This window comes from Chlorocebus sabaeus, chromosome 17 (genome assembly GCF_047675955.1).
Source record: "Chlorocebus sabaeus isolate Y175 chromosome 17, mChlSab1.0.hap1, whole genome shotgun sequence".
In the NCBI taxonomy this organism is placed as follows: Eukaryota; Metazoa; Chordata; class Mammalia; order Primates; family Cercopithecidae; genus Chlorocebus; species Chlorocebus sabaeus.
Window position 1 is genome coordinate 27,520,817 of NC_132920.1, and position 12,853 is coordinate 27,533,669.

Consider the following 12,853-nt stretch of genomic DNA (forward strand, 5'->3'; position numbering starts at 1 on the left):
CATTTCAGACAGGCGCCTCTCTCCCATACGCGTCTGGGCACAGGTTACAGAATTGGGGAGTTGTTCCTGGTAGTGTTGATAGTGCACAAGGGCTTGCTTCCACAGGTGGTCTCACACTTCTGAGGACTAACATAGATACTACTGCTAAGCAGATACTATGACGTATGGTGGACTGGATAACAAGGAAGCACTCTAGTTTTGAGAGAAAGATAAGTGGGAGAAGTGAAAAAACAAGGAGCCAAGAAGGTCCCACCGAGATTTGAACTCGGATCGCTGGATTCAAAGTCCAGAGTGCTAACCATTACACCATGGGGCCATACACAAACCTATTTGGTAAACTCTTCTTCTGACAAGTATTTATCCCTGAGTCACTAGCTCTTAACTGCTAAATATAAAACAATGAGCTTTTAAACAAAACTGTACTGCCCTCTACAGGAGTATTTTGGAAATGCTTGGGTGTTTTGCTTGTTTCAATGATTAGGGTACAACTGCCTTTCACAGGTCAGAACCAGAGATGCTGGAAATCTTGCAATGCTCAGGACAATACTGCATAAAGAATTAACCGTAGGAGTGCACAATTTTTGCAAAACGACCTTGGATCTTTCATCTAGGTTTTCTGGGGCCTTTTCTAACAGTAAAATCTGTGCTCCCAACCTTGTTTGTACTCTCCCACTGAATCATCCTCTCACATACAATTGCAATGCTGTGTAGGACCTTGTTAGGGTTTTGACTTTTATTCTGAAATGAGAAGTCACAGCTTCTGGTTCGATGTCCTGAGAGACTTGCCTTCAGAATCTTGAGCTACTCTATGACAAGTCTGACCACTCGGAAGCCACCATACTGTTAGGTAATTCAGGCCACATATGTAGATGCTCTGGCTGGTAGTCCCAGTGCCACAGTCAGCATCATTTACCAGCTGTGTGAGTGAGGAGGCTTCCAAATGATCCCAGTCCTCAGTGGTTATCCCAAGAATTACCCTAAACTGGTGAGTTTATACCTGATGCTTCAGACATCTTGGAGCAGAGGTAGCAATCCCTGCTGTGCTTTGTCCTATTTCCTGACCACAGAATCCATGAATATAATATGCTTGTTTTATGCCATCAAGTTAGGGGTTAGCTTGTTATGCAGTAATAATAACCAGAATAACTCCAGAAACAGGGATTGTATCTATCTACTGTAAAAAGAAAATAAATCTCAGGACCCCAAATCACTAAGATAAAGGGAAAAGTCAAGCTGGGAACTGTGACAGGCAAACCTGCCTCCCATTTTATTCCTAAATAAGATAGCTACAAAGTTTTTTTTGGTCTTGTTTTGTTTTTTTGCTTTTGTTTTCATTTTTTTGTTTTTAAGCTACATACCTCCCTCTCAATTTGCCCACAAAGAAATTCTTTGTGGACCTCAAGATCTTTACCCTAAAACAGTTCTGTTGAATTTCACCCTGGCAATGGAAGTTCATAGCTTGTCTTCACAGAGGCAGGACAGAAAGTCATCCCTCTGTTCACCTGAGACAAATGCATATCCAATTGCTTCTTCTGCCCTATTGTTTATGTAAAAATGCAGATTCACTAAGAGGACTAAGGAATAAGTGATTATTTCTCTATCTGTCCTCATATGTAAATTGTGTATTAAGGGAAAGGCTAATCAGAGACTCGAAAGAATGCAACCTTTTGTCTCTTAGTAGTCTACCTATGACCTGGAACCTTCCCCCTACCCCACATTTTGAGTTGTCCCTTTTCAGACTGAACCAATGTACATCTTACACATATTGACTGAAGTCTCATGTCTCCCTGTATAAAACCAAATTGTGCCCCTACCACCTTGGGCACATGTCGTCAGGAGCCCCTGAGGCTGTGTCACGGACATGTCCTTAACCTTGGCAAAATAAAATTTCTAAATTGATTGAGACTGGTTTCAGATACTTTGGGTTCACACTACTCTCTGTGTTGCCCAACAAGCCTATCTCATATTTTTTGCCACCATAAATAATGCCTTAGTGAATATCGGTGTTCATGTTTCCTTTGTTACGTATCTTCAAAAATGGTGTTTACAAAATTGTTGGCCTGGGAGTCTGAAAGAGTGGGATAAAATGTGGAAAAGTAAAAAACTTTAGGTAGATGATTAGAGATAAGAAAATCCCTCCAAAGATACCCTCTATGTGCTATGTACTGTTATCACAGGAAGCAATAATGAGACATTTGTTGGGTATCAATCACTCAGTATGCATTTCAGGCACTGGTCTTGGTGATAGGGTATGGCTGAGAACAAGACTCCTTTATTAGAATTTATCCCTTTATGCATCATTGTACAAGAATATCATTTGCTTTCCTAGATCTAGATCTTAGCAGGGGCAGAAGCACTTTCTCTTTCTTATTTTGTGGTGCATTTTTTCAGCAGCTATTTAGAAAACGTGCAGGTTTTTGAGGCTAAGAGCAAAAAAGGTGGACGATGAAGCTCAAAACTTCTTACCCACCCCATGGCTCTCTTTGCTCCAACCACTATGGCCTAACCTGCTGTTCCCAGAACATGCTAAGCAGAGGCCTGCCTCTGGTATTTTGCACTCATAGTTCCTTCTGCCTCAAACAGCTTCCCCCAGATAGCAATACTCTCTCACCACTTTATGCCAATGACAGTTCAATGAGACCTCATTTGTATACCCTCCTTAAAAATGCAATCTCCAGTTCCCTGTCCCCTTTCCTGCTGTGTTTTTATCTAAACCACTTATCAAGGTGATGACATGTTATGGAATTTAATCCCACCTCAAAGTACCACAAGAACAGGAATTTTAGCAGGCTATTTTCACCATGTATTCTCAATGCAAATATATTTTCTCTCATATATTAAGTGCTCAATAAATGTTTTTTGTTAAGTAAATTAATTTCTGTTAAGTTGGCTGATGGGGTCATATATAGGTAAAATTACTGGCTCTACAGTGATTTTCCTCACTTATAAATATAATTTGCAGTAATTGCTATATTATTCTTTTCCTCTTAATGCATGATGATAATTATTTCCCTGTTACGTATGTCTTTTTTGTTTGTTTGTTTGAGACAGAGCCTCGCTCTGTTGTCCAGGCTGGAGTTCAGTGGCGCAATCTTGGCTCACTGCAACCTCTGCCTCCTGGGTTCAAGTGATTCTCCTGCCTTAGCCTCCCGAGTAGCTGGGATTACAGGCATATGCCACCATGCCCAGCTAACTTTTGTAATTTTAGTAGAGACAGGGTTTTACCATGTTGACCAGGCTGGTATTGAACTCCTGACCTGAAGTGATCTGCCCACCTCGGCCTCCCAAAGTATTAGGATTACAGGCATCAGCCATCACGCCTGGCCTAAATATATCTTATTGTCTTAATCATACAACTTCCTGATAAAACGAGGCTGATTTTCACCACTATTTTGCTGATAAGGAAACTGGTATAATGAGTGTCACTGACTTGTTTGTGATCACACAGTGGCCAAAATGGCATTTGTTTCTTTGTGGTGATCTCACAAAGGTCAAGATGACCTTAAATCCTCAGTTTTGGCTGTTTTTTCTTTTTTTTCTTTTTTAAACCAAGGAACCAGGTTCTAGCTCCTATGTTTGTTCATTGCATGGAGAGGAACAGGAAGATCTGGTGGCCACTGAATGGGAGGTTAGATCCATTTATTTGGTTAAGCCTGTAGGTTTTCTCACCTCCTTTCCTTCCTGCAGCACAATTCTCTTAAATGGCAAAATCTTATTTTAAAACTCTCAGTCTGTAGTCTTCTTGTCCATATAGAAAATGAGATTCCAGGTCAACACATTTGATAGTCTGAACTGTGCTAACTGCTCCAATATTTGAGTGCATCTTTTGGGGCTGTGGGAATTTAGTGTTGTAGGCGTCAAGTGGGGTTCGTTCCCAGAATTTGGAAAGACTATAGAAATATAACCTGGTTGGCAGGTGCGGTGACTCATGCCTGTAACCCCACCAATTTGGGAGGTTGAGGCAGGTGGATCACCTGATGTCAGGAGTTCGAGACGAGCCTGGCCAACATGGCAAAACCCTGTCTCTACTAAAAATTTTGCAAAAACGTAGGCATAAGTTTTAAAATTTAAAAGTTTTTAAATTTTTAAAACTCTAGGCCTGTAATTCCAGCTACTTGGGATACTTTGGGAGGCTGAAGCAGGAGAATCTCTTGAACCCAAGAGGTGGAGGTTGCAATGAGCCGAGATCACACCATTGCACTCCAGGGGGACAGAGTAAGACTCATCTCAAAAAAAAAAAGAAATATAACCTGGCCATAATATAAGCATAAATAAAATAGACGACATTCTCTCAGAGCTTTTCTTAACCTCTTATATTTCTCAGATATTAAATAATTGAATAATTGGCCCAGGCACGGTGGCTCACGCCTGTAATCCTCGCACTTTGGGAGGCCGAGGTGGGCGGATTATCTGAGGTCAGGAGTTTAAGACCAGCCCCGCCAACATGGTGGAACTCCATCTTTACTAAAAATACAAAAAAGTAGCCGGGTGCAGTGGCACGCACCTGTAATCCCAGCTACTCGGGAGGCTGAAGCAGGAGAATCTCTTGGACCTGGGAGGCAGAGGTTGCAGGGATCGAGCCACTGCACTCCAGCCTGGGCAACAGATCTCAAAAAAAAAAAAAAAAAAAAAAAAAAAAAAAAAAATTGTCAAATGCAAAATAATACAAAGTAAAATTCCAGCCATTTAATGACACATATTGAAGCCGCCTTTGCAAAATTATGACTGAGACAGTGAAAGAGATGGAGTTTAACCAACTCCATCTTCTAACCTCCAAGCCATCCTCGTTCATTACTAGGTATAGGCTGAACTAACTTTGGGAGAAACTTAGTTTGTAGTTTATAGTTTAAGCAAAGATGGTAACAGCCCTTTCCCAAAGCCGACCTCCTTCTTGCCTTGGGACTGGATTGCCTCTGTAGGACTAACATTAGCCACAAGATTAGAAATTACGGTTTAGGAGTCATGCAACTGGAGGCCACTAGATTCTGACCCTCCCTAACTGCTCCTAAAATCAGTGCTTGAGATTTTTTGCAGACCCTGCACTGGATGGGTCAGATAGCACCACCCAGATCTATTAACTGGCTTATCTGATCTTGTGGCCCTAACCCAGGAACTGACTCAGCACAAGAAGAGAGCTTCAACTCCCTATGATTTCATCTTTGACCATTCAGCACTCCTGGCTCACTGGCTTCTACCCCGCTCCTGCCGCCCTCCACCAAGTTATCCTTAAAAATTCTGCTTCCCAAATGCCCGGGGAGACTGATTTGAGTAATAAAACTCCAGTCTCCTGCACAGCCAGCTCTGTGTGAATTACTCTTTCTCTCTTGCAATTCCCCTGTCTTCATGAATCAGCTCTGTCTAGGCAGCGGGCAAGGTTAACCCCTTGGGCAGTTACAATATGTACATGGGAAAGTGGTTGGCCTGCTTGGAATTGGAACAAAGGCAAACTGAGCATGATGATTGTTAATGAGTTGTAGCCCAAAACCAACCAAGGAACCATTAGTTCATGCTGGATTGCCAGCGTGGCTGTTTAAGACAAAAGTAAGAGAGACAAGTTTTAATCCCATTCAAAATTATGAAACTGTTCCTTAGTAACCAGGCTGTTTCATTTACTTTGATTTGTTACTTACTAAAGCAATTTCTGATTAACAATTTATGGTCAGTTCTAAGTCTAGGCACATCTTCCACTATAATTGACACAATGAGTTCTAGCTTTACTATTTTCTTATAAGTTTTGTTATTGTGAATATATCCCTCAGATGCAAACATCCCAATAAAATCTCTGCTTGAAAAGGCCGGGTGCAGTGGCTCACGCCTGTAATCCCATCACTTTGGGAGGCCGAGGCAGACAGATCACCTGAGCTCAGGAGTTTGAGATCAGCCTGGCCAACATGGTGAAACCCCATCTCTACTAAAAATACAAAAATTAGCTGGGCATGGTGGTGTGCACCTGTACTCCCAGCTACTTGGGAGACTGAGGCATGAGAATCGCTTGAACCTGGGAGGCGGAGGTAGCAATGAGCCGAGATTGCACCACTGCACTCCAGCCTGGGTGACAAAGCGAGACTCCATCTCAAATAAATAAATAAATAAATAAATAAAATCCCTGCTTGAAGTGTTCCATCAGTATATCCAGGTTATAACAACCGAAGCTCATGGAAACATTGCAGAGGAAGACAGGCTAGGGAGAATGTCAGGTTTGCAGGACCTTCTTTGGTATGGTACGAATGTGTCCCCCAAAATTAATGTGTTGGAAACTTAAGCCCCAGTGCAACAAGGTTGGCAGGTGGAGTCTTTTGGAAAATGTTTAAGTCATGAGGGCTCTGCTTTCAGGAATGAATTAATGCTGTTATAAAAGGGCTTGACAGAGGAAGGGAGTTCATACCTTTTTGCCCTTCTGCCATGGGAAGACATAGTGTTAACCCCCCACAACCCTCCCCTAAAGACACAGGACACAAGGTGCCAATTTGGAAGCAGAGACCTGAACTTCACCAGCCATGGAACATTCTGGGACCTGAATCTTGTACTCCCAGCCTCCAGAACTGTGAGAAAAATCTTTTTTTTTTTTTTTTTTTTTTTTTAGACGTGAAGGGATGGTCTGCCCCTTCACACCTGTGGGCATTTCTCATCAGGTGAAACGAGAGACTTGAGAAAAGAGACACAGAGATAAAGTATAGAGAAAGAAAAAGTGGGTCCAGGGGACCGGCGCTCAGCATATGGAGGACCCAGGCTGGCACCGGTTTCTGACTTCCCTCAGTACAGATTGATCATTATCTTTACCATCTCAGAAAGGGGAAAGTGGCAGGACAGTAGGATCATAGTAGGGAGAAGGTCAGCAAGAAGACATATGAATAAAGATCTCTGTGTGATGAATAAGTTTAAGGAAAAGTGCTGTGCTTTGATGTCCATATATGCAACCATCTCCATAAACATTTTCAGTGCATAAAGAGCAGCATTGCTGCTAGCACGTCCCACTTCCAGCCCTAAGGCTGGTTTTCTCCTATCTCAGTAAATAGAACATACAATCGGGTTTTACATTGAGACATTCCATTGCCCAGGGACGAGCAGGAGACAGATGCCTTCCTCTATCTCAACTGCAAAGAGGCCCTCCTTCCTCTTTTACTAATCCTCCTCAGCACAGACCCTTTATGGGTGTCGGGTGTCGGGATGGGGGGATGATCAGGTCTTTCCCTTCCCATGAGGCCATATTTCAGACTATTACATGGGGAGAAACCTTGGACAATTACCTAGCTTTCCTAGGCAGAGGTCCCTGTGGCCGGCCTTCCGCAGTGTTTGTGTCCCTGGGTGCTTGAGATTAGAGAATGGTGATGACTTTTAACAAGCATACTGCCTTCAGGCACTTGTTTAACAAAGCATATCCCGCACAGCCCCAAATCCCTTAAACCTTGAGTCACCACAGCACATGTCTCTGCAAGCACAGGGTTGGGGGTGGGGTTACAGATTAACAGTATCTCAAGGCAGAAGAATTTTTCTTAGTACAGAACAAAATGGAGTCTCTTCTGTCTACTTCTTTCTACACAGACACAGTAACAGTCTGATGTCTCTTTCTTTTTCCCACAGAGACGGAGTCTCGCTATGTTGCCCAGGCTGGAGTGCAGTGGTGCGATCTCAGGTCACTGTAAGCTCCGCCTGCCGGATTCACGCCATTCTCCTGCCTCAGCCTCCGGAGTAGCTGGAACTACAGGCGCCCGCCGCCACGCCTGACTAACTTTTTTGTATTTTTTTTTTTTTTTAATAGAGACGGAGTGTCACTGTGTTAGCCAGGATGGTCTCGATCCCCTGACTTCGTGATCCACCCGCCTCGGCCTCCCAAAGTGCTGGGATTACAGGCGTGAGTCACCGCGCCTGGCCGAGAAAAATAAATTTCTTTATAAATTACTCCATCTCAGATATTCTGTTATAGCAGCACAAATGTACTGACGTTGCTTAAGGTTTTCTAGCCTTAAACGCTATGATTATTCAATTATAGCTCGTATCTTGTAAATTTGTTCTGAGACAGACTGAAGAGTAAGTTCTTACAGGGGAACATGAGGTTGTAATGAAAAAAAAAAATCAATTTAGAAGAAAGCTTTTGTGAAAGAAGTTGAGGACTGTACCTACGTTAAACATGAAAATAACAAAAACAAAACAAAAAAAATACCCTTATTCCTGACAATAAACCAAAATGTTCATTTGAGAGAAGGATCGCCTAGAGGGTAGACAATAAAACCCTGTTGAAGGATATGTATGCTCTCTTATTCTCCTGTTATGAAATAAAATCCTCTTCCAGTCTTTTTCTATTTCCTCATGTCAAATATCCATTCAGGCCTACTATTTCTTATAATTTAATACCTACTAATAAAGTTTCAGAACATAGCCTTGCAAAAAAAAATTTTTTTTTTTTTTTTTTTTTTTTTTGAGACAGGATCTAGCACTGTCGCCCAGGCTAGAGTACAGTAGCTCAATCTAGGCTCACTGCAACCTCCACCTCCCGGGTTCAAGCGATCCTCCTGCCTCAGCCTCCCGAGTAGCTGGGATTACAGGCGGGACACCATGCCTGCCTAATTAAGAAAAAACTTTTAGTAGAGACGGGGTTTTACCGTGTTGTATTGGGCAGGCTGGTCTCGCACCCCTAGCCTCAAGTGATTCGCCCGCCTCGGCCTCCCAAAGTGCTGGGAATAAGGGCATGAGTCACCGCGCCTGGCTATAAATTTTTATTTTTTTGTTTGAGACGGAATTTCGCTCTTGTTGCCCAGGCTGGAGTGTAATGACGCCATGTCAGCTCACAGCAACCTCCGCCTCCCTGGTTCAAGCGATTCTCCTGACTCAGCCTCCCAACTAGCTGGAATTGCAGGCATGCACCACCATGCCCAGATAATTTTGTGTTTTAAGTAGAGACGAGGTTTCCCCATGTGGTCAGGCTGGTCTCAGATTCACAACCTCAGGTGATCTGCCCGCCTCGGCCTCCCAAAGTGCTCGGATTACAGGCGTGAGCCACCGCGCTTGGCCCTGTAAAATCCTAATGAACAAAATCATTCACCAAAAAAAAAAAAAAAAAAAAAAAAAAGTACGGGCATGGTCTCTTCACAAAGATAGTCAAAGTATGTGATCTGATGTGTTAGATTTTCTCTTTCCTGTTCAATATGGGGTTTTGCATCTTAGTTTGTTTGGGCCACTGTAACGAAATATACTAAACTAGGTGACTAACAAGTAACAGGAGTTTACTTCTTACAGTTCTAAAGGCTAGGAAGTCTAAGATCAAGGAGACACCATATTCTAGGTCTAATGAGGCTCACTCTCTGCTTCATAGATAGCGTCTTCTTGCAACTTCATATGGTATAGGGGGTGAACAAGCTCCCTCTTTTATAGGGGTACTAATCCCATTCATGAGGACAACATCTTTATGACCTATTCACCTCCCACAGGCCCCACATCTTCATACCACCACATTGGGGATTATGCTTCAACATAACTATTTGTTTTTTTTGTTTTTGTTTTCAACATAAATATTTAGAGGTAACCATTCAGATCATAGTGGTACCAGTATCCAAAACTGCCACCAAATAGTTTGTTCTAAGTTAATATAATTGCAGAGCATCACTTGAAAAGGGTTTGTCCAATATCAGACACTGTTGAATATCCCATAGATACATATCCATTCAGTGTGCAATTTTGGTTCATTAGCTTATTTAGTTATATGTTGTGATGGTAACAATGCTCTATTTGGGCTGGGCACGGTGGCTTACACCTGTAATCCCAGCACTTTGGGAGACTGAGGCAGGCAGATCACCTGAGATCAGGAGTTCAAGACCAGCCTGGCCAACATGATGAAACCCTGTCTCTACCAAAAGTACAAAAATTAACTGGGCATGGTGGCGCTTGCCTGTAATCCCAGCTACTCAGGAGGCTGAGGCAGGAGAATTGCTTGAACCCAGGAGGCGGAGCTTGCAGTGAGCCCAGATCATTCCATTGCACTCCAGCCTGGACAACAAGAGTGAGACTCCGTCTCAAAAAAACAGAACAAAAACACAACAACCACAAAAAACGATGCTCTATTTGACATTTCTCTTTTTAACTGGTGATAAATACTTGTAAGAGTCTAAAAGGTACTAATAGTAATTTCTTTTGCTTTTTGTCCCACATGGTCTGACCAACAAAGAAAACTATGACTGCTGGATTAGCAAATAACTTTAGAGTCTGCTCATTTAAACAACATTTATATAAATAGTGTTAAATTGGCATCTGGAATTGTGTGTATAGTATTTCAGAATCTCACTTAGTAAGTCCTTATCAGGTTATATCTAGTTGTTTTATCTTGAAGTCCTCATTTTGAGAAGCCTGCCATGATACAGGAGGCCACTGGTGTAGCATAGTCACAGACTACTTGCCCAGGCCCATGGGTAATCCCATCTGCCTACCCCTGACTTTAGCCACACCACAATATTTCTGCTATTTTGAACGTGACACCCATTTTCTTATTGCCTAGAATGCTATTTGGCACTCTTCCCACTCCCACCCGTAATATTATTTATTCTGTGCTCCTTAGGCTTTTTATTCATATCTTTACTGTAGCATTTATCATCTTATAATGTGTGTTTTACTGATAATCAAATGAAGTGATTCTTTACACTATTTTTTTTTATGGGTGGACAATACATACATAGGATTCAAAATTCAAAGACCATAAAAAGGTTACAATGAAAAGATCATCCATCCATCCCTATCTCTAGGACATCCAACTTTCTCTTTCCTCAGAGGCCACCACTGTTAGCAATTTATCCAGTATCCTTCCAAAAATATTTTACATTTATACACACAGACAAACACACACAAAATTCTACTGCACATTATCCTGTATCTTGCTTTTTTTTTTTGCATTTTACAGCAAATTTTGGAGATCATCCCATTATTAGTACCTGGAGAAGCTGTATAGTATACACTGGTTATGAGAAAAGAGAAAGACCTTCTTATATTGTTTTATATTGTTTCACACTCAGTACCTGATTTAACAAAAAAACAAGGAAGTGAAACCAAAGACAGGCAGCCTGGCGCCAGGCCTAAAACAGGGTCTGGGTCTGTCTGGCCTAAACCTAATAGTTAAAAATCAACTCATAACTTACAAACCGATGTTATTCATAGATTCTAGACATTGTATAGAAGAACATTGTGAAACTCCTTGCCCTGTTCTGTTTCTCTCTAACTATTAGTGCATGAAACCCTTGTCACGTATCCCCTAGATTGCTCAATCAATCACGACCCTTTCATATGAAATCTTTAGTGTTGTGAGCCCTTAAAAGGGACAGAAATTGTGTACTCAGGGAGCTCAGATTTTAAGGCAGTAGCTTCCTGATGCTCCCAGCTGAATAAAGCCCTTCCTTCTACAACTCAGTGTCTGAGAGGTTTTGTCTGTGGCTGGTCCTGCTACAGTTATAAATAGGGATTCTGAAACCAGACTCTGGTTTTGAATCATGTTTTCACTACTTATCACCTGTTACCAACCTAAGTAACATAGAGGCTCTCTAAAGAAAAATATATTTATTTGGGAATAAAGCATTGTAATGGGAATCCATATGCTATAAAGTATATGTGTATTCAGGGAGGTAAAGGAAGACAAAGGTTTTTAAAGAAAAAAACGAGGAGGGTTACAATAACAAGGGCGATGCCAGTTTAAAGTTGGGAAGGTAGTTGTTGGGCAAATGGTCTTGTAGAAGTATTTTTTTGTGTAAGGTTTTCATGGCCTGTGTTTATGGTTGTGGCTCTTACCGTCTCTTGTGATAGTTTTTGTTATTAGGCATACAAGCATGAGAACCTTCTTTTTACGGCCTTTCTTGGTTCTGTGTGTCAGGATTTTCTTAACATTAGTGATTTCATTTTGATTGACAACTTTCCCATTGTACAATTTCACACTTTAGGCAATTTAGTCAAGCTCTCTGAACCCCCATTTTATGATCTGTAAAACAGGTATAAAAATAGTAATTTATCATAAAGTTGTTATGAAAGCTAAATGATTTAATGTATGCAGAGAGCTTTTTAGGACATTATCTGGCACATAATAAGCAGTAAATAATTACAAAAAGAGCCTTCTTATTTTTTACTAGATAGAATGATGTACTGTAATTTATTGCTAATCAAATTGCTTCTAGTCTTATACTACAAACAGTACTGCTGAAAACCCCTGTATATGTTATTTTGCATATTTTCAAAAATAGTAAATTCCTAGGGGTGAAATTTCTGATGCAAAGATAGATTCATTTAAAAAAATTTGACAGGTATTACCAAATTTTCCTTTATGAAAGCACTACCAATTTGTGGGGCCACCAGCAATGATTGAGAATTAACGTCTGGGAGACTTATTCAGGATTTCCCATACCTATAGCAGAATACTATGACTGGCCCATGGTGAATAGCAGATGCTTAAAAAATGTTAGTAAATTTGATGGTAAATAGTATACGAAAAACAGTTGGGTTTGGGTGACAGCAAGAAAAACTTTTAAAAATCTACTTTGGCATCTTTTGCTAGCAGGTATTGACAATTAGGAGAAGGCAAGGTGTTAACTTTCACTGATCACTTTTTATTTATTTATTTATTTTTTTGAGACAAGACCTGGCTTTATTGCCGAGGCTAGAGTGCAGTGGTGCGGATCTCATCTCACTGCAACCTCCAACTACCAGGCTCAAGCCATCCTCCCACATTAGCCCCCTAAGTAGCTGGGACAACAGGGGCGCGCCACCGCTCCTGGCAAATTTTTGTACTTTTTGCAGAGCCGGGGTTTTGCTATGTTGCCGAGGCTGGTTGCGAACTCCTGGGCTCAAGCGATCAGCACGCCTCCACCTCCCAAAGTGCTTGGTCTAC

The 12,853-nt window shown here is 41.5% G+C and overlaps 1 non-coding gene across 1 annotated transcript; it reads right to left on the reverse strand.

Annotated features, from left to right (window-relative positions):
* Positions 1–244: 244 nt before the first annotated feature.
* On the reverse strand, positions 245–316 carry TRNAQ-UUG (transfer RNA glutamine (anticodon UUG)). Its single transcript has one exon. It is a non-coding gene; the product is annotated as a tRNA-Gln (tRNA).
* Positions 317–12,853: the final 12,537 nt, after the last annotated feature.